The 20729-nt window shown below is 45.8% G+C and overlaps 1 protein-coding gene across 2 annotated transcripts in view; it reads left to right on the top strand.

Moving 5' to 3' along the window:
* GRIA1 (glutamate ionotropic receptor AMPA type subunit 1) overlaps nt 1–20729 on the top strand; it is a 124382-nt gene that overhangs the window by 32708 nt on the left and 70945 nt on the right. The gene's annotated exons all lie outside the window — the stretch shown is intronic.

Here is a 20729-nt window from a genome sequence, read left to right as displayed (position 1 = left end):
GGTTTCTCCCAGGTTATTCTGCAGCCTGGAAAAGACAAACCTGCACATCTGTGTTTTGCAGCGCTGCTGTGAGGAATTCCTCATCCTTGGTGTTTGCCAAGGGGAGAATAAATTCACCAGTACCTGCACAAGAATCCCAGCATGAAGAGAACACGATGCACCTCAGGGATAAGGTTTTGGCAGAAGGGATCTCTGTGGAAGTGTTGCTGTGAAATCGGGACCAGCTGCAGTCTGTGCCTTGTGTGTGTTGAGCCACCTGTGCCACCAGACAACCCCCCAGAGCACAGGCCAGTGATTCAAGTGCTTTTTCTTATGGTTCTGTCCTCCTTTGAAACTCTGTGAGCAGCCACAGGAGCAGGCTGTGAGCACTGTGGGAGCTGTGGTGTGTCCCTAACCCGGGCTCTGTGTGTTCCAAGGATGGAGAGAGGCTGGCTGCAGCATGTGGGATCCCAGAGCTGGGGCAGCCATGGACAGCAGGACCCTCTTGGGACAGACAGAGTCCTGTGGGCAGAAGGGCTGTGGGATTTGGTGGGATACAGATGGAGGATGCCGTGTGCTGAGCTCCCCCAGCTCCATCTGTGCTTTGCTGAGGCAGAGCAGCCTCCTGGCCAAGCCAGGGGGGTGTGAGCATGAGACAGGTGCCTGCACAAGCACACAACAGCCTGGCAGTGCCTCCCACCCTCCCAGCTGTCATGCAGGAGGCTGGCAGGGCCCAGCTCAGTCCCTGTGACCCAGCCTGTGCCCTCAATCCTGTCCTTACTGCCACCTTTACCCTGAATGCTCCTGTTGGCCTCAGCAGGGCAAGTGGTGGGACCAGGTTTGCCCAGCAGAACTGGGGCTTGCAGGAGGTGAACCTCAGCTCTTCGTGTGAATCAAGGAGGTTTTTTTTCCCATCATGGTGTGGTTTTGTCCTTGGGGAGGAAAACAGTCCAGGGGAAAGTGTGGCACTGCTAATTGGCAGGGAGGACAGATGTGAGAAGCACTCTGTGACCGAGCAGCTCCAGATGTGCCAGCAGCTGTGCCCAGGGGCATCAGAGCACCATGCTGGTGGCACTCAGCCACAGTGGGGAGGTGCCATCCTGCTCGAGGAGCAGGCACTGTGCAAGGTGCTCACTCCATGGTGGGCTTGGTCAGAGACAAGAAATTCTCCTGGACTGAGCAAGGGCTTTCCCAGATGGAATATTCTCTTATGTTTACTTTTGTTTTGCTGAGAAACTGGAGAAGGACATAATGGAGGTAAAGAGAGAAGCCCTTCTGCCACTGGCTGCTTGGAAGCAGGGTTGGTATTTTGAGTATTTTTAGGAAGAAGATGTGTTGTATAAGAAAAGTTCATTTGTTTGAATGTGAGCATGTTCTAGGTGAGAGAGGGGCACAGCATGAACCCCACTCCTCGTTTCTCCCTGCCTAAGATCAGAGAAAACAAGGTATGAAAATGAGGAGAAAATGATGAGATGGAAATTGAGGGTGGAGGGGTTGAGGGAGAGCTTTGATCAGCAGGTCCTTTCCCGATGGATTTGTTTTAAGGAGAATCATACAGACCATGCCCAGAGAAGGTGCAAAGGAGATGCTGTCTGGTGTCCCTGAATTTTCTCTCAGGAAAATCTCTGGACTTTGCAGCATGAGATGGGGGATTTTGTACACAGAGAAAATTGTGGCTGATCACAATTTGTAGGGAAGCCCTCGTGTTTTCTCTGCCAGCCTCTCCCTTGAAATGTAAATAAATAGGGTTGGAGACACACATAATGAGGCCCAAGGGTAAAGGACTAAAAATCCAACATCATGTTTTCTCTGGCTGAATTTCTAAAAAAAAAAAAAAAAAAAAAAAATAGAAAACAACAACAACAAAACCTAGATGAGGAATGTTATAAAAAGAAATCCAACCAGTTCAGCACACAGGAAAGCTCAGAGCTGCTGTAGGGAAGCCGTGGTGTGCAAACTAATGAGTAAACAAACACAAAGAGTGGTGCACACTGCCTACAAAAGCCTCCTTCCACCCCAGATTTGAAGGCAGATTGTTACCCACACCTGGGCAGAGCCAGCTTTGAAACTTTGTGCTGCAGACTGTAGTGAACTCCATCATTAGAGAACAGAGGACTCCACAGCCCTTGCACAGCCTCCCCCAGCCTCATTTCTTCCCAGCATTGAGCAGGACAGCTCAGCAACACTGGCTGAAGCAGGCACTGCATTTTGGAATGGATTACACCCACCCAGGGAGGAAGGCAGGGTGCAAAAGCTGTTTCTAGGGAGAGGATCCCCAAGAGGGAAGCCAGCAGTGGGATTCTTTCCCAACGTCCCCGTGCCTGGGGATGGCCCCTGGTGTCACAGGCTGGGATCCAGTGGATGTGTCCTGTGCAGGTCTGCGAGTGCTGAGCCCAGCAGGTCTGTGCTCACCAGCAGGGAGCTGGAATTAACTGCTGGGAAAAGGATCAAAGGGAAACCTTGTTACATCGTGTTTCCTCAGGAAGAATGATCCTGTGTGCTCGCACCCCTCTCTCCAGAGCGTTGCTTTTGATGTTGCAATCTGCCCCGTGTCAGTAGGAGTGCCCATGGGCTTTCCTGCTGGTCGGGCTGGATGTGTGGGAACCCCAGCCTGGTTCAGGGGCTCCGTGTGGTGGAAAAGTCCCTCCTCCAACCCGTGCTTCCAAAGAAAGGCTCAGCAGTCTCTGTTGTTCGGTCTCAAGGCAGTTTATTGCAAGTTATCTAAAATATTTTCTTCTGGGGCTGCTGTGGTTTGCTCAGAGCTCAGGCAGAGGCACACACACACCCTGACATCCTCTCTGTCTGCTGTCTTCTTTTTCTCTCCCTCACCCCTAGGCTGCTGCTTTCTCTTATATGGTACATTACGTGTTAAATGTTTACAGTTTTTCCCCAGTACCTACTGCCTATTTTTCGAACACACATAAATTATATATGTTCCTTTTCCAGGTTAAGTAAAGGTGGCCCGTCCACCTTGGACAAGTCTGGTGAATTGGTCCAAATCAGATGTTAATTGACACGTTATGAAATAATAAAATTCTGTCCCGACTCACTATCAGCTACCTAATTGGCTTGTGGCTGCCCTACGTCCCTAGCTGTCATCTACTTTATTAAAACAAAATAATATAGAAAAATAACAGTATGCAATAATAATAATAAAAAAAAAAAACCAAAAAAAACCCAACAACAACAATATCAAAATCCAAAACAAAACAAGGAGAAAAAGTCAATAAACTAAGCATCTAACCTGAATTACATAACTTTCTGGCCCTACTGGCAAACATATGTACGATGTCCACAGATAAAAAGAGTGCAGCTGTGGAAAAAGTCTCCAATTTTCACTTGCCTCGTTATTAAATGGTACTTTTCTACTCTAAACCAATCCATAAGTGCCAACATCATCAAGAACATGGAGGCAAAGAAGAAGAAAGAGGACGAACAGGGCTGGCCTACATTCCTCCATCTTAAAACCTCTGACCCCCATGTACAAAGTAAAAACACCCCTGTACAGTTGTTAAAACCCCCTTGTACAATACTAAAAAATTCTCCCCTCTACTTTGTAACTACTTCTACTATAATATCTAAGCTTTTGTGACTGCTTGTTCCACTTCAAAGTTGGTAACTCATTCCATGGCTCAAATCCAAAATCACAGCTGTTTCCAGCTGTCTGCCAGGGTCTCAAATGCTTCTGACCATGGCCTGGAAACTCCAAAAATGTCTGAGGGACATTTTGAGTTCCAACAGGCCAGTGAACAAGGTGAGTTTCAAGGTGTATTTCAAGGTCTCTAAAAAGGCCATCCCCTCCCTGTGTGGATTTTTGTTGGGAATCCTGCTCCCAGGACTCCTGGTCCAAGCAGTGCCCTCCCAGCTCCCCGGTCAGACAAACACAAACCAGCAGAGTTTTGATTTCCAGCACTTTGCTGCAGTGCAGTTTGCTCCACCTCAGCACCAGTGCCTCTGCCTGGGAGGCAGGCAGGGAAACACTTCTCTCCTCCATGGCAAAGTCAGCTCCAGCTCGGGAATCCTGTGCCAGCACTCAGAGCCAGCTTGTGGGCACCCAGCAGCCATCAGGCAAAGCATTGTTGCAAACCAGTGTGGCAGCACAGAAACCCCTCTTGTGAGGAAGAAAAGAAACGTGAAGCAATCCTTGTTTTACAAAAGGGAAACCTGCAGAAGCTATTTACACATTTCAGGGAGGGTGCTTGCGGCTCTGCTGCTGCAGCACTGGGACAGAGGGGCTGTGCTCCCAGCAAAGGCAGCACACAGCGAAGATCATGCCTTTGAATGTGTCACCCGCTGATCCCAAGTGCCTGTTCCAAATTTGTTCCGTTTGATCAACAAAACACCTGAGCATCTATTCAATTTTTACTTCGCTGAGGGAGAGCAGAGTCGCTGCTGCTGGTCCAGCCCTCGCCAAGGGAGCACAGGGACACACTGGGAGCAAGCCATTAGGCAGGGGGGGAATTCTGAGTGTCCCCAAATGTGCAGAGCTTGTCCTGGGGCTCCTGTGCTGCCCCACGCATCTGGCCATGCTGTCCTCCCACACCTACTGCACACAAAGATGCTGCACACCCAGGTAGTGACCTCTCAGTCCTCACACATGTTTGACATTAGGCACATATTTTGCTGCCTTGCTGTTCAGAGTTATATTGTGTCTGTTTGTGTGTGTGGGCACAGGGCTGAATGGCAGTGATTTCCTGTGGGTAATTGCCCTGCCTTCATGTGGGGGTTTATTATTTAGAATTATTTGCAGAGAATTGAAAAGAAAAAAAGAAAATCCAGACAGAGGCAGTTGCTCAGGAGAGGTTTTCAAGTCAGAGGTGTGAGTGTGGGTCCACAGACTTTCAATGGGTCTCCTCCCCAGCACCAGAGTCCAGCAGCCACACAGGAGCAGAGCCTGCACTGCTGCTGGGAGCGTCTTCAACTCACTGAGTTCCAGCTCCACACCAAAAATGGACAGGCAGTCGTCGGAGCACTGGAAGGTGTCTCTGCCCTTTGCACAGGAACAGTGGACTTAGCTGAAGTTTGGAAATTAATTTTGCCATTGAAACTACAGAGAGTGAATATGGCATTAGGATATCCCTCAGGCATCAGCCCCTTCTGCCCATGCAAAGTTCAAGGTTGTTAAACACAGTCCTGTGTGGTGCTGCTGAGGTGACAAGTTCTTGTGAGCAGCAAAACTCACACTGAACTCATAGCTGAGGAAGGCAGATGTGATTTCTTGTGTAGCCTTCTGGATCTTTTTTAATAGAGCACTATAAACGAGGCTATTAATTATAACAACAAGGAGAGTAACACCAGGTATTTTCCCTGGTGTTTCACAGCTTGCTGAGCTAGAACAAATCCTCCATGCCAGCAGCCTCCAGTGGATTTGAACACGAGCTGAGAAGCCAGGAACACCTGGTTCTTTCATCAGCTTTGATACAGACTCATTGTGTGACATCCAAATAGTCCCTTGAAGTTTGTTTTTGGGAGGTGCTGAGCAATTACTGCTGCTCAGCACATCTGAAACCAGCCCAGGCTGGCCCTGTGTAAAACACAGCCTAAAGCTCCTTTGAGCTCCTGGAATGGAAGGCACATTATGAATGCAAAGTTTATTATAAATCCACTGTGTAATGTCATGTGCACTCGTAATGTAGTAAACACTGCAGATATTCCAAAGGCACAGTATCTTATCTGTAGTAAACACATTCTGAAGCTCCTCACTGAATTACTCTAAGCCTCTGATGTCCCTGCATAGATTTTGGTTGAGTTTTGGCCCTTGAAGGTATTTGTAGACTCCTGCCATATTCCTCTGCTGAATATCTGCCAGATCCACCCGTTCCAGGCCCTTCTGTTACCAGCACAGCAGATGCACTCAAAGTTACGAAGCCCAGAGTAAGCAAAACTAAAGTGTTTAATCTATTATTAATCAGTCAGTTGCAGAAATGATAGGGCTCTGGGGGACCTCAGAAAGACATCAATATTTATGGCCTCGTTAGCAAATGCCACCTTTTTTTTTTCTTTAAAGAGACAACAGGATTATAAAGGCTGTTTATGGTTTATGTTTCTAGTCATTCCATAAAAAGGCAAATTCATGTTTTGGGACAGAATGGTTCATAACAAGGTATTCAATATTTATCACAAAATATTGAGATTTCCACCATGCCTCTGTTCTTCTTGGTCTTGCAGTCAAGATTTCGCCTTCTCTAGAAGCAATGGCCCAAGCTGAAATCAGAGCCCCAGTGACTCTAAACTACCATCCAGGGAATTTTTGAAAATTAAAAGATAAAATCTCCCTAATTCCATTTGCTGAGGTAAATGATATAAATTCCATAAAAGAGAAACAATGAAATATGATTTCAGTTTCAAAAGAGCTCCACCCATTACTGGCAATTTTTTTTGTCTAGATTAGGCTAAATCTAAATTGGACATTAGGAAAAATTTCTTCACTGAAGGGATAGTCAAGCACTGGCACAGGCTGTCCAGGGTACTGTCTGAGTCACCATCCCTGGAGGTATTTAAAAGACATGTAGATGTGGCGTGTGGGGATATGATTTAGTGGTGGACTTGGCAATGTTAACTCAATGTGTTGGACTCAATGATCTTAAAGCTCTTTCCCAACCTAAACAATTCCATGATCCTGTAAACAACTCATCCTGCAGTGCTTGTGCTACACAGCTTTTTGCAGTTCTTGCTTGAGTTTGTTACTTAACATTTTCAGCACCAGTCCCAGTGATGCTGATTTTAAAATGACTTTCATCCCTTGCATCCAACCTTCTTAGCTCACTTAGTTTCTACCTGCAAATACCACGAGTTGGTTTCTTTTACACCCCGTATTTTGCTTTTCTTTTTTGTTTTGTTGTTGTTTGCTTGTTTTTCGGTTGATTTAGTTTTGGTTTGGTGTTTTTTTTAATTACTTTTCTTTTTTTCACAATTTTATTTCAATTGGTATTTTTTAGCCTTCTTCTCAGTTTCTGGATTTTTCCTGGAGTAGAATAATAATCTCAAGAACACATCAATGCCACCATCAGTGAAGCAACCTCTTGGTCGAATATTATTGTTGTTTTCATCCAAGAGGTGTTGAGGAAAAAAACACTGGAACAGGGACACCAAAATCCAAGGGGAAGGAGAGACTAAATCAGAGAATTGGGCTATGAAAAAACATAGAGTTAATGAATGGGGCAAAGAAAAGAGGAAAAGAGAGGACATTTCAAAGAAAAATAACATTGACCAGCCCTTAGTGACTGCAGAGTTGCCTTCAGGTCACTGATCTCATCACTTATCCCTTCTCACACTTGCACTTCCCTTGCTGTCTCTTGATCCAGTCAATGATTTTCCTCTTTTCATACCAGGTGCAGACTTTGTAAATAAGAAAATAAGGTATCCTGCATATCAAACCACCTTCTAGTAAGTGTGCAAGCAGAGAAACCACCCACTCAGGCTGAGTTCCAAATCCATTATGGACCGAGGGAGGATCTATCCACATGCAATTTGAGGTATCTCCAAATTATTTTACAGGATCTGGCAGCTTCTCAAGTGCTTTACTCCCTGTACCAGGAACTTGACAATTTGTTCTCCTCATACATGTGAGGCCTGTAATCACCGTGGCAGGAGACTGGTTCATGGTGCTCGTGTGTGATAGGAAATGAGACAGGTTTTACTTCTCTAATTTAAAGATACTCAGGGCTTCCCTTGGTTTTCCTCCATCTTTTAATTTGGATTGGCTCTTTTGACTTTGTCCTGGGGTTTTGTGGCCAATGCCAGAGCACCACTTCTCTCTCAACATTGATTTTTTTTTCCCATTGCTGCACCCCAGACCATTGCAGATAATCACAGGTTTCTGTCTAGAAGTGGTTGAAAACTTGCAGAAAATTTTTTCATTCAACAAAGGTTTTTGCCATAAAAGAATTTCCCCCTTTAAGGAAATAGTGGTTTCAATGGATGTTTACTATCTTTTCGCAAATCTGAAATAAAAGGTAAACGTGGAGATTTTCAATGTATGCTCACACTTTTTTTGCCAGTTTGCCACTTACCTCCCACCTACCAGTTGGAAAACATAAAAAAAAAACCCAGCATGTGATGCCAATCTCCACCTATTTTCATATTTCTCTGTTTTCACATTGTCTCTCTGCAGAGCAAAAAGTAGTAAAGAAATAAAATTATTTTTATCAGTTCTTCTGACCAAAAAGAATCTTAAGGCTACTTGAAACAGCACAAAAATAAACATTCTTGTTCCATTTTGATATTTCCAGAATGAAAAAAGCTAAAAGCAATTGCTGCTTTTTTGGAGGGTGTGGCTTTTAAAGAAGAGACATTGATAGTTCTATTTGCCAGATTTTTCTTGTAGTTCTCTTCTGAGTTTTATAACTACAATAAAGAGACAAATTCAAATATACAAGTGAACTCCTGCCTGAATGGAGGAAGGCATCTTCTCACCTTCGCCTTTCCCCTTTGCTCCTCTGGTTTTTGGGAGAATCACTGAAGCTGCTCCTTGAAGCTCTGCCAGATGCTTTGTGCATCTCCAGTCTCCTCCTGCCCCTGCAGCCCTCTGTTTGCCCTCACATTACACTTTAATAAAAGGCACCCACACTTTGATAAATGCCACACTTTCAAACATTCTCAGGTTTTTAAAAAGTCATTGACTTCAGCATAAGCAGAGTTTGCTCAGTCCCACAGGGCAGAGCTCCATGTTTGATAATGTGAGGCACACAGAAACTTTCAAATGTCTTGGTTTCCTCTGCCCCTTTCCAAAGAGATTTTTTTCATCTTTACACAGATGGTAAGGACCTCTATATCTGCTGCTTCTCTCACAGTGCTCAGCCAACATCTCCTTCATCTGCTGTACCAAGTGTAGGGAAGGAAAACACCCGGCTCACTCGCTCCTGGGAGGATAATGGCTCATGCAGCAGTGTTTGCAGCCCACTAAATAGTCACTTCCCTGTGGTTTTCTGTATCCATGTTATGTGATTCCTATCAGACGTGCCAGGTGCTCTGTGTCTCTGGGGACAGGAGGGCAGTGGAGGCAGGGTGCTCCGGGAATGCTGAGGAAACTGAGGAAACCTGAGCGTGGTTTGTGCCTGCCACAGCAGCCCCAACAGAGCCCTGGGTGCTGTGCACTGCCCACAGAACACGGAGCTCTCTGCTCCATTTCCCCACCCCACTGCTGCAGATCAGGAGAAAAAGGCAAGGAACAAAGTGCTTTTGCACTCCTAACCTCTGCTGATAGAGGGTGTGCAGGTGCAGCGGGTGTGATTCCAGCCTGGGAAGGCACCTCGGGGTTCTGTGCTCAGACAAAAATGATGCTGCAGACAAAGCCAGCTCTGCTTTTGCTCCAGTGCTCCCTTTGGAAAGCAAAACCCAAGCTGCTCTCCTCCCATGGTTACAAATCTCTCTGTGGTTCACAGCCTGCATTTATTCATGACTAGTTTATTCTCACTTGTTCTCATGCCAATGTTGTCCTTTAGCATCAATAGCTCTTCTCTAGTGTTTACCCCTCTGACGTTTTTATAAGCAGCAACACATCCCCTCTCAGCCTTTGCTTCCCTGCACTGAAACATGCCAGATCCTTTACAATCTCTCATGTGACAACATCTCCATTTTTCAGGATGTTTGCCCAAATATCCAAGATCTCATCCCCGAATATTTCATTTACATTGGTTTTTCTCACTTTAAAAATAGGCTTGTTTTACTGCACTGAGGGCAGGTTCACATGCACGTGTCAGACTTAAGGAGGAATACATGCTTCAGGCAGGGGGTTGATGGTGTGTGTGACACAAAGGGGGGGTGATGGTGTGTGTGACACAGAGGGGGGGTGATGGTGTGTGTGACACAAAGAAGTTGCTGTGTGTGTGAGGCATGCCGTGGATGCATGTGGAGGGATGCTGTCAGCGGGATCGTGTGTGTGAGACTCCAAAAGGGATTACTCAGTGTGGAGGGGGAGTTGTAAGGAAGATTTTGAGGTGCATGACACTGAGAAGGATTAGTGTCTGTGTAAAAAAGTGTGTGTGTGTAGAAGAGAGGGAAGATAAGTGGGTGGCCACACGTGGCACAGGGGGAGAGATTAGCCCGGGTGTCTGTGAGCAGGGTGATAAGGAATGGCTTTGTGTGAGAAAGGCAATGTTAAAACCTGGGATTCAGCTAATGGAAGGATTTGTGTGTGTTTGTGTGTGTGCACGGGTGGGATGTGGAAAGGAGGATTTGGGAAGGGTGTGGCAGCAGGGAGTGGGGAATGATGGAGGGGCTCCATGCAGCGGTGTGTCTTCCCGTAGCTGCAGCACCACGGGGTTGCCACGGCCGTGCCCTTGTGGGACTCAGTCTTGTGTGACCCATGGGTAAGGGTTTACAAGGAAAGGCCTTGTAACATGGCTCTGGGCTGTTACTTAGGCTAAGGAGAAGGGAAGTGTGGGAGAGCGACTCAGCTGGAATGGGGGAAGAGAGCTGAGGGACGTGAGAGTTGTGAGAGACGTGCGAGATGTGCCGCGTACCTGCCGCGTGTCCGCGTCGTGGTGTTTGGTGTTTGGTTGGCTTGGGCTTGTTGTGCCTCAAAAGTGTGTAAACTGGTGACTGGCTGCTTAAACAAGGCTGGGGTTTTGGCAATGAAGAGCACTCCTTTGCACCTGCCTGGGGTCCCTGTGTCGCTCATTATTGCAGCAGTGCTGGGACATGCGGAGGGCTCCTGCACCACAGGGACAGGGTGGTGGAAAACAACAGCCATGCCCCAGGAGTGGGAAGGATTGTGGGGCTGATGAGGAGCTGCTCCAGGGCAGGTGACAAAGCAGGGATGAAGCTGAAGCACAGGGAGAGACGTGGCTGTACCTGTTGGAGCAGGGAAAGGTGAGCACCCGGGGGGCAGTGGGAAGTAGAGGGCTGAGGGCTGGAACACACTGTGACACTGTGACACATCCCCCTGTGAGCAGGACAGGACGGATGCCACATGCTGGCTGAGCAAAGGTTCTCTGGGTGCAGAGCAAGTGCAAATTCACACAGAAATAAGGGTGAGTTTCTCAGGAGACAAGAGTTCTGAGACTGGCTAAACATCCCACCTGCAGTGGAGCAGGAACACTGGCAAAATTTCCTCTGACCCCATATTCTGCACCTCCCACCTCAGACTCACCCCTGCTGCTCTGGCTCACTGCCCCTGCAGCATCTCTTCAGGGGGAGGGAGCACTGCCAGCTCTTGTAGAGCAATTTACAATCCAGAGCAGGGGAAGAGGGTTAATTGCATCCCAAAATTTATCTTTTAATGTTCTGATTTAACAGTAAAACTTTTCCCCCTTTTGTTTTATCCTGGGAAAATCAGGCTGTTTAGTCAAAACCAGCAACTTCCTGCTTTTGATCAAGCCTCAGTGTTCATTTGGAGGGGAAAAGAAGGTGATGAGAAATTTCACCTACTTTTGTTGCCTGTCTTTATTGGAGCTGTTCCATTGGCATTAGTTTTGTCTCAGTGATGCCAAAAGTAAAGCCTACCAAAGTTTTTATGGTAAAATGCACTAAAATAACTGGGGTGTCTAGGGTAACTTTTCTTCAAACAAATTGATTCTTTCCTTGTCCAATGGACCATTTGAATGTTTGCTTTCTGTTTAATGAAAGATTATCAAAAGCCTGGCCAGTTGCTTTGTAGCTTTCAAGAATGAATTTTTTTTTTTAAGGGAGAAGGCTAAAAACGGAGTAGCTACAATTTGAGATTCCCCTAGGTGTTAGGTGCTGAACAAATATAAGATCTCACGCCCGGAAAATAAAGTGGGAGGCTTCCAACCAGATCTGAAGAGTCTGTATAAGCACTGAAGAAAATTTCATTTAGAAGCATGCTCCTGAAATATAGATTGTCTGTAAAATTTGGTCTTTATATCTTTCTTAAAGATGCTCTGTTTTGCAACAAAAGGTATGCAATTGTGATGCAGGAATAGGACAAGTTTTGTGGCAAAGGTGGCCAACTTCTCCTCCTACATTTTCATTTAACTGAGACCCACAGTCCATGTTGCATCCACCTGAAAAATAACTCCCCTTTGTTCCACTGAGGACTGGAGATGGAATCAACTTGAATTGAGGTCCACAGAGCTGCTGGTCCAGACCATCCCTGCCCCACAGGGAGATATTTTCTTGGCCCAGAAACCAATGCCTTGCAGCAACTCAAAAGCCACCAGCTGGGCACCCAGTGCCGTGCTGACAGTCAAGCCATTAGATAGGCCTTGTGCTTTTTAAAAGCTAATAAACCATGAAATCACACAGAGAGAGCCAAACAAAAGGCATTGGAGGGGACATGGCTTTGTTCTGGGAAGATCTCCAGTCCTTCAGGCCAGAGGTCATGCTGTCCTTCTTCCCTTCAGCCCAGTGTGAATCAGCAGGGGCTGAGGCTGGGCTGAGAGAGGGATTGCAATGGGTTTAGTGCTAAAGCCAGTACCAGAGTTCTGCTGCAAAGTGCCCACTCAACAGCTGGCCACAAAATCCCCGAGCCTGGGGTGAGATGCCAAGGGTGTGTGTGCTGGGGCAGGAGCATCACAGCATGGCAGAGCTGCCCTGCTCTGCTGTCAGCACCTTCCCTCCTCCCAAAGGGTGCGAGGAGCGAACGGGGACGGGGAGTGCCCCGTGCAGCCACTGGGGCAGGGTTTTCACTGCTGAGATGTGAGCATCCTGCTGCAAGGCACGGCAGTGGGCCTGCTCTTCACTATCTGACAAAGAGGTGTCCATGGGAGGGACGCCAAAAAGGCTGTGGGTCTCTGCACAGGTGGCTGCCTCAGCCTGTCCAGCTGTGAAATGAGGTTAGAAACCTTAATGGAGGACAGACTGCGAGGCTTCAGGCAGTGAGGTTTGGAAAAAAACATATTAGATAAAGCTTGTCAGCATTAAAGAGGGGGAAAATGTTTCTTTTTCCATTCAGAGAGAGGAAAAACAGTGACCCAGGTGTTGATGCCCATGTTCCTTCCACTCCTGCCGGAAAAAGGCACCTGATCCTTGAATCTCTGAATACTCATGCACTCAGCCCCCCTTCACACTCTCTTTTATCCTTGTTTTTCTCTTTCAAAGCTCCAATTAATTTTGAAATTTAAATGGCTGTTCTCCCATCAGTGAACCTCAAGCTTCCATCTCTTTTCCCCAGTTCCTCTCTCCCATCCAGCTTTCACAACTCCTCAGTTTTATGTTATTTCCCATCCATTTGCTTTGAAGGATTTTTCCAATAAGGATGTCAAGAAACGTTTCTCAAGGATCTTTTCTCACAAATTCCTTTGGGTTTCATACCTGTGGATGCTTCTGAGGAGGACCTGATGACCTGCTCAAGCAGACATGAAGCAAGCACACTTTACAAGCGACTCACAGCAGAGTGCACCCACAAATCAGGTCCTGCATCCCTGCAGCCTCCTGCAGGAAACAGGGTGTGTTTCCCACCTGACAAAACTAGACCACTGTTAGACCCAGAGCAATTCTCTTGGCCTCAATGTAGTTACCAGGGAAACTGTAATGCAGACAAATTTCCTACACTGAAATAAAATTTTTCTTAGCTGTCTTACTTATACTACACAGACTAATATTTCTAACCAGGAAGAAAGCTGATGATTTTCTCAACTCTCATTACATGAGAGGTTCAAGAAAGAAGTTTGCAGGAGGATGCAAGTGGATTATAGCCATGGATTTACAGATGCACCATCAGGGTGGTGAAAGGTGCACATGGACAGAGGATTCTCTGTCAACCAAACCTGCACATGACACCCCAGATCTTCCATTGCTCTTCAGACAATACCAGAAAAGTGTCTTTCCTCAGGAGTGCACTGGTAAAATTGTCACAGGAGAAAAGCTTTTAGTATACATTAGCAAAAGCCTAATTTTCAGAGGTTGCATGCACCACGTGGCTTCCTCACACACCCAGATCACCTAAGATCATCCAAACATCTCCTCTTCAAAGGGACACAGCAGTCAACTCAGTAATTCAAGCATGTCTTGGAAATGCCACTGAGACTCTCAGCTGACATTGCTCCACTGTCAGGACCAGCAGTGCAGAGGAATGATCACAACAAACTCTGGAAATACGACTGCAGATGTTCACTGCCATGTTCAATACAGGCAGCCAGAAAGAATTTCTCTCACAGGGAAATGAATCTTTAGTCCAGGAGGAGGGTCAGGAGCTCAAAGTGAAGGCTACACTGCACACTCCTCTCTGCCACATTCAGCACTGAAAGTGGGTTGCAGTACAGAGAGAAGAAAATCACAGGTTCGGTAGGACAGTCCCAGAGGTGTAAAATCACAGGTTTGATATTGCACCTCAGGCTTCCTGTGAACACTAAGAGAAAGAAAACCTGTCCCAAGGATGTTTCTTCTTGCCTGTTCTTCCACACAAAGTTTTTATTTGGGTTCTTCCCACCAGTGGCAGCAGCCTGTGCCCTCAAAACCTTCTCTTGTAGCTGGAAGTTCCACCTGCCTTTCCTCCAGAGGCTTTTGGAATAAATAGTGCCTTAATTATGTTAATTATACCTTTAACCATTCATGTGGTTGCTTTTGCTGTGCAGTTACAGTCCAGTGCATGGGGTTGTTTTCCAGTTTTCCTTGTGGGAAGCAAGTCCAACACCTGAAGTGTGAAGCTTTCCGTGGCTCAGCTGTCTTGTACAACATTTGTTAAATCCAAGGAGTGTTTCCACTCCTTGAAAAGCTGGGGTTCCTGGTGCCTCTCTGTGCAAGACCTGCCCTTGGCTGGCAAATGATCCTGGTTTCATGAATAAATGGATTTATTAGAGGCATTTCTCTGTAATGTCAACAGAAGTGTTTAGCAACACCTGGTGAAAGAGTCTCTGATGCTTGTGAGAAGTCGTACAAATTAGCATCCCCCAGTCTGCTGCTGCTTTTCTGTCTAAATAATATTTTACAGGTAAAGTTTCTGCTGAGAAGCAGTGGGGGTTTCTCACTGGCTGCCTAAATCATGTCATCAGCTTTGGTTTGCACTGAGTGACTGCTTGAGGCAGAACCTGCATCTGTGAGTGCAGTGTCACTGCTCTGGAATGATGAACAACCCCCAGGTTTGCAGCAGCTCCCCTTCCTGTGCTCTGGTTGGCCTCCCTGCAATTTGCATTTATGCAGAGTGTTTTACAGGGTCTGTCTTGCTCTGCAGCTCACTAGAGCGTCTCTTTCTCCAGCAGCCTAAAAACTCTCCCAGAATAGAAATCAGTAGGGAAGGTGTTTGCTTGTAAGTAGGCATATCAGAAAGGGATCTCAGTGTTTTCCTAATGTTAAGGATGCTCTAACATTCTTCTCCCTAAGCCACATATCCAGTTTTCCAGGTTATTTTCTCAGTCCTGCAGCAGGATAACTGAGAGGCTCTTGGTGTCTTCACTGGCCTCTGTGTAGAGTTGATGATTTTTTATCTTTCATTAGCATAAATCTTTACTGTGACATATCAAGCTCACCAAGTAAAACATCCAGTTGAAAAGCCTTTCCCAAAGTTTTGCTTTGTATTTGATAACCCCTGTCACTAACATAAAAGGGATTTGGTTGCTCAAAGGTCTTTTAGGTGAAAGATGTGTATTAAGGTCATTTTATATAACTGGTGATGTGCTTTGCAGCTTCTCCCACATCTTTGTCCTTTTCTCAGTCCTGTGAGTCTGCTATGGGATATGATTTTTGTGGGCCCAAGTGCAGGTTCAGGAGAAGCCTGTAGCTGTAAAAGTCCCCTCTGTCATGCTGGTAAAATGACACAAATCTCACCAAAGATTTTTTAGAAAAAATCTCAAATACCACTTTATTTGTGGTGAAGGTCTTGCTGGGTAGGCAGGCTGATATTTGGTATTTTGGGTCACGTTCCCAAGGGGCTCCACATATACCCACAGGTTTGTGGGAACAGTGGGGCAGGAAAGTGTTCTCCCAGTTCCTGCATCCCCAGCATTCACAACACTCAGAGGGATGGATGTCTTCACCTCCCACGAGAAGGAACTGGCCTCTAGAGCTGCTTGCAGCCCTGGTTTAAGTATCTCCCCTTCACAGAAGCTCCATCTGGGCACCCTGAGTGGATGCACTTCATGTAAACTGTTTGTTCCACCACCCACAGCGAGCAACTCACACAGAAGTTCCACCAGAGACCACAAAACTGCAAACCATAGGTCCAGATCTCACCATCTGTCACACTTCTGCCTCCCTGCTCCCCAGACAACACAGTCTCCCACTGAGTTTAAAAGATCTCAAGCTTAAACTTGTTTGTTTGGGATTTTCCACAAAACCTTGTGCTCCGAGGAACTGTGGAAATCAAAATGTTGTAACTCTTATCATTTATTGCCCTCACAATGCAGACAGGATTAAAGCTGTTCTAATGAAAGGGAAGAAATTGTAATATTCCCCCTGACATTAAGTAGCTCTGAACAAAGCTATGAGCACAATGGAACGGATCATTAATGTGAAAAGGGAAAATAAAAACCCTAAAAGATATGACTATAGCAAAGAGCCACCAAGGGAGGCACTTAAGCCTACAAAATCAGCACTCTCAGATGTCAAAGGATCTTGCCACTCTGCACCAAACTCAGCCCTTGCTGAGATGTTAAATATGTTTCAAAACCATTGGGGCTTTCACAGACCTCAGGTGAGCACATTGTGCAACCAGGTAGCACAAAAGTGTTGTGCTCTAGGGCTTAATCCTTGCATGCTGAGAATAGTTTGTTGGGTTTGTGCCTTTCTCTCCTCTTCCCAAAAAACTAATGGCCCCAGTGACTGCAGAAGAGGTGGCACTTTTTGGGGAACAATAGCACATGTAGGTTTTGGAGCATCTGCTTTGCTATCTCAGCAGACACCTGTAAATGCGGCCCTGAAACTGCATAGAAAATGTGAATGTTTATAAACAACATGTCAGCTGGTGGGTTTAGGTACCACTTGCCACTTCAAGTCCCCAAGGGCACAATGCTCTGTCCTGTGTGTGAGAGGTTCTCTTTGAAGAATCTTTGTCCTGGTAAGTATAAAGTTCTGCAGACAGTTTCAAGACAGGCCCTTACAAAATCCCCACCAGAATCTGAGGCTTTAATATCTATGAACCAATATCAGGTATTAGGGAAAGAAAAGAAGCTATTGAAGACAAGATGTACTTCATCTGCAGCAAGACCTTCTCTATGAGACACATTTGCTTTCTGCCACTGCTTATCTTCTCTCCCCCTCATCACTCCTCACTTCCCTCTTTTTACTGTTTTAATAATTCAGCACTTACAGCCCAGAATTAAATGCTGTGCTGAACTGAGAGGCGTGCTGTGTACTGCATCAATGTGCTGGGGGTCTGGTGCTCTGTTCTTTCCCTCTGTTGTTGTTCATGTTTCCCAGCTGAATCCACACCATGATCCTCTACTTAGTTTCCCTTGCACAGCACTATCTTCAGGACCAATATAATACAAAAGGCCATCTAATAAAAAAGCAGAAGGAAAATTGGTTCCACCCTTATTCCTCATCTCCTTTTACAACATCACTGTCACTTTTCCATTTGTAGTAATCTTGCTTTAATATTTATGTCTCTGCTTCAGACACAGTGAGTTCAATGAGGACAAGTTATGAGTTCTCAGTTTCACTGTGGATGGTTAGATGAGAGCAGGGGTCTCTGGTATTCCTGAGTCCATGGGTCCCATGGGAAGGTCTGTCTGCAGCTGGGGCCCTATGAAGGATCACTCCTTCCCTCTAGAGCAGCTGCAGGGGAGCTCGAGCTGAGGCTTGTGGCTTAGGAGAGTTCAGCTGCTTTTGCAGAGCTCCTGCTGCTCCAAGGGAGTCCAGCACAGCAGCATTTTCTGCTGGGTTCTTCTGGACACAGAAAAAAGCCAGACTGCCCAGCAGACCTGTTGACAGTGTCAGACAGTTCTGGCACATCTTTAAGATCCCTTCCAAGACAAACCATTCAATGGTTCTAAGATTTTCAAAGACAAAATATGCCTCAAAAAGCTGACAGAAGACTGTACCCCAAATGGGTTTGTTAGCTGTCCCCCAGAAAGCAACCAGACTGCCATGGAGGAATACACTCCCTTTTGAACAATGAGTCAAGGTGGAAAGGTTAGATTTTTATTAGAGCTGAAAAATGCAGAGTTTTTTCCAGGCACCAGAGCCCTTTTGCACATCTTTTCTGTTTTCAAGTTATGAACCAGGGAGTGCTGTGGAGAAGCTGTGGCTCTGGTATGGGACACTGGAGAGATGAAGGCAGCAGACAAGAAGAGCCTTACACAGCTTGAGAGCATGGCATCAGTGCTTCCAGCTCAGAAATGGGCCCTATTTTGGGTCTGTATGAGCACGGTGCAAAAGTCAGCTCTGACCAAAGGGACTGGAACAGATGGGCTCAGAGAAAAGCAGTTGCCTCATAAGCAAAGAGCCAAGCCATGATTAAATAACAAACCTGACACAGAGATGGCAATGGACCCGTTTCTCCTTACACATAATCTGATCTGTTAACCACAGGATCCTCATTAACCAAGCTGTCCCTATTAGAATAATAATCTAATTCTACCCACAGAAGAAATGAGACTCTCTTAAGGATGCTTCTGATCTCACTGTCTTCTACATGGGGATTTGCATCTAATTCCTGTTAAAAGTGCTCAGAAATAGTTTGTGTTAACCATAAACCCTTCAATATATTTAATTCTTGGTTATATGTGACTCAATAAAGTATTAGCAATCCTAAAGTAAAAACACTTTTAAAAACAAATAGAGCAAGCAAGTAGAATCTTGTCACAAACATCATCATTTTCCTTATTTCAACAAGTTCAGTGACCTCATTAAGACCTTTGATATTTGAATTATTTTCTTCTGTTTTTTAGTCAAACTGGATAAGAACTGCATTCAAAGACTCTAGTAGAAAAATAAAAAGAGCTTTTGAGATGTGAAATACACAAGTAGAAGAGTAAAGACTTTCAATTGGTCCCTTAGAGAGATTAAAGTCAACTCCCCATGACTGTATCTTCCACCACCATGATTTTAATTCAAAAATTCAGTTAAATAAAAGAGAGTCCATGTTTGAATTTTTGGTGACCAAACCACCATGCTATTTCTGTTTCCTAAAACTCGGTGGCATGTGAGAAAGAAGAACCCCAAATCAAATTTGATCTCAAAAGAAACTTATCATTTGCCAGCCAGGCAAACTGAAACTTCTTTGTTAGGCTGGCAAACTTCACTGAAAAGATTGAAGCTATCAGTGTATGCATTTATGAGCAGCTCTTCAGTCACAGATTATTGTTTAAATATGAGGGAAGGAAAGCAGATCTTTGTGTAAAAATCAACACTACTTTCCAGCTTCCATTATCATTAGAGCAGCACTGCAGGGAAATGATGGAAGGGAGCACTGTTCTGCGCCTTTGGTACATTTGAAAGAAAAGCACGGATTTCTCTTGGTAGCACATCAGCCTGATTTGCAGTTGCTCAAATATGTGGGACAGATCTGCTGTCAGCTAAACACAGGAGTGGAACAAAGGGGGAGTGTAGGATCTGTTTGGCTTTCCCCTGCTGCAGAATCTGTGGGAACGCGCTGCCGTTGGGATGTGCTGGAGACGCGCTCTGGCACCCACGCCACAGAGCAGAGCTGTGAGGACAAACACTGAGCCGAGCTGAGCCTGATTGCAGCAGACACCAGAGCTCCTTCCCTGGAACCCCACCAGCCCTGCCAGCCTGATGTCAGGTTCTCCATCGCCTTGCGAGGGTCGCCTCCAGGCAGGGCATGCTGAGAATGAATTATGCATGCATATCCTCCCTCCTCTTTCCCACATGTGCACAAGCACACTCCAAGTGAGCAAAGGGAAGCATGTGGGAGCTGCTTCTCAACACCACTGCTGTCAATGAGAATGTTCTGCTGCGAGTGAGGGTGTTGGTTCTGTGTCCCAGGAGGTTTGGACACGTGAAGATGATATTGGGGCTGCAGGCCTTGCAGGGCTCATCTTTAATAGCTTGCAGAGGATAACTGGCATAACTGAGATCACTATTTTATTACCCTCAAAGTCTGGCCACACGAACCTTGCAATTTTTTAAAGGCACTTTTTCATTGTCGTGTTTCAATGTAAAAGGCACTTACTCATTGTGCTGGGTTGAGTGGTTTCAATGATTTCTTACTTTGGAATCTAAATTTTCTCTATTGTTTTATTTGTGGTATGCAGAATGATTTGGTCACATGTGAAGCTCAGCATCGTAGGAATAGCTTTCCTGGAGAAGATGCAGTGTCTTCCCTCCTAGATGCCATGGCATTCTCCAGGGTCAGGAAGGCCTCTGAGATCTCTGAGATCTCTGAGACAGCCATCTGGGCTGCCTGTCCCCTTTTGCAAGTGGAAACGTGAGTCATTTGTGAGGAACATCTGGGGATATTTCATTTAATCAGATTTTTTTACTGCTCTTGTGGCTTTGGGTATTAGCAATGCCTCTGTTACTTCTGTTCTCTGACAGAAGCACATGCAGCAGCTGAATCTCCTAAGAGTCAACTAAGCCATATTATTGGCTCCCTCCAGGGGTAGCTGGGTGAAACTTAATAGTCCATGAGATACAACAAGTCAGTAGAAATGATCTAATGTCCCTTTCTAGTCTTAAACTCAGTGAAATGGTGAAAATTCTGCTTCTAAAGGAGATGGCAGATGAGCAGTTGCCAGGATCTCCTACCAGGCTTCCTCCCCAACTGTGTCCCTGGAGAGCAGTTCCGTTTTTGCAGTCTTGTTTGCAGACTCTCAGCAGAATACACAGTTTTCACTGCTGGAGACCAAATCCTCATTTCCATCCTTCTGTGCAGCCCATTTGCCCTTCTTCCTGCCTCAAATCCTCTTTCAGCCCCTCTTTGTGGTGATGGTTTCTGAGAGAAACTTTTT

The sequence above is a fragment of the Lonchura striata genome, chromosome 15 (assembly GCF_046129695.1).
Source record: "Lonchura striata isolate bLonStr1 chromosome 15, bLonStr1.mat, whole genome shotgun sequence".
Taxonomy (NCBI): Eukaryota; Metazoa; Chordata; class Aves; order Passeriformes; family Estrildidae; genus Lonchura; species Lonchura striata.
Note: the sequence above shows the minus strand (reverse complement) of the source record. Positions and strands in the feature narration are given on the sequence as shown.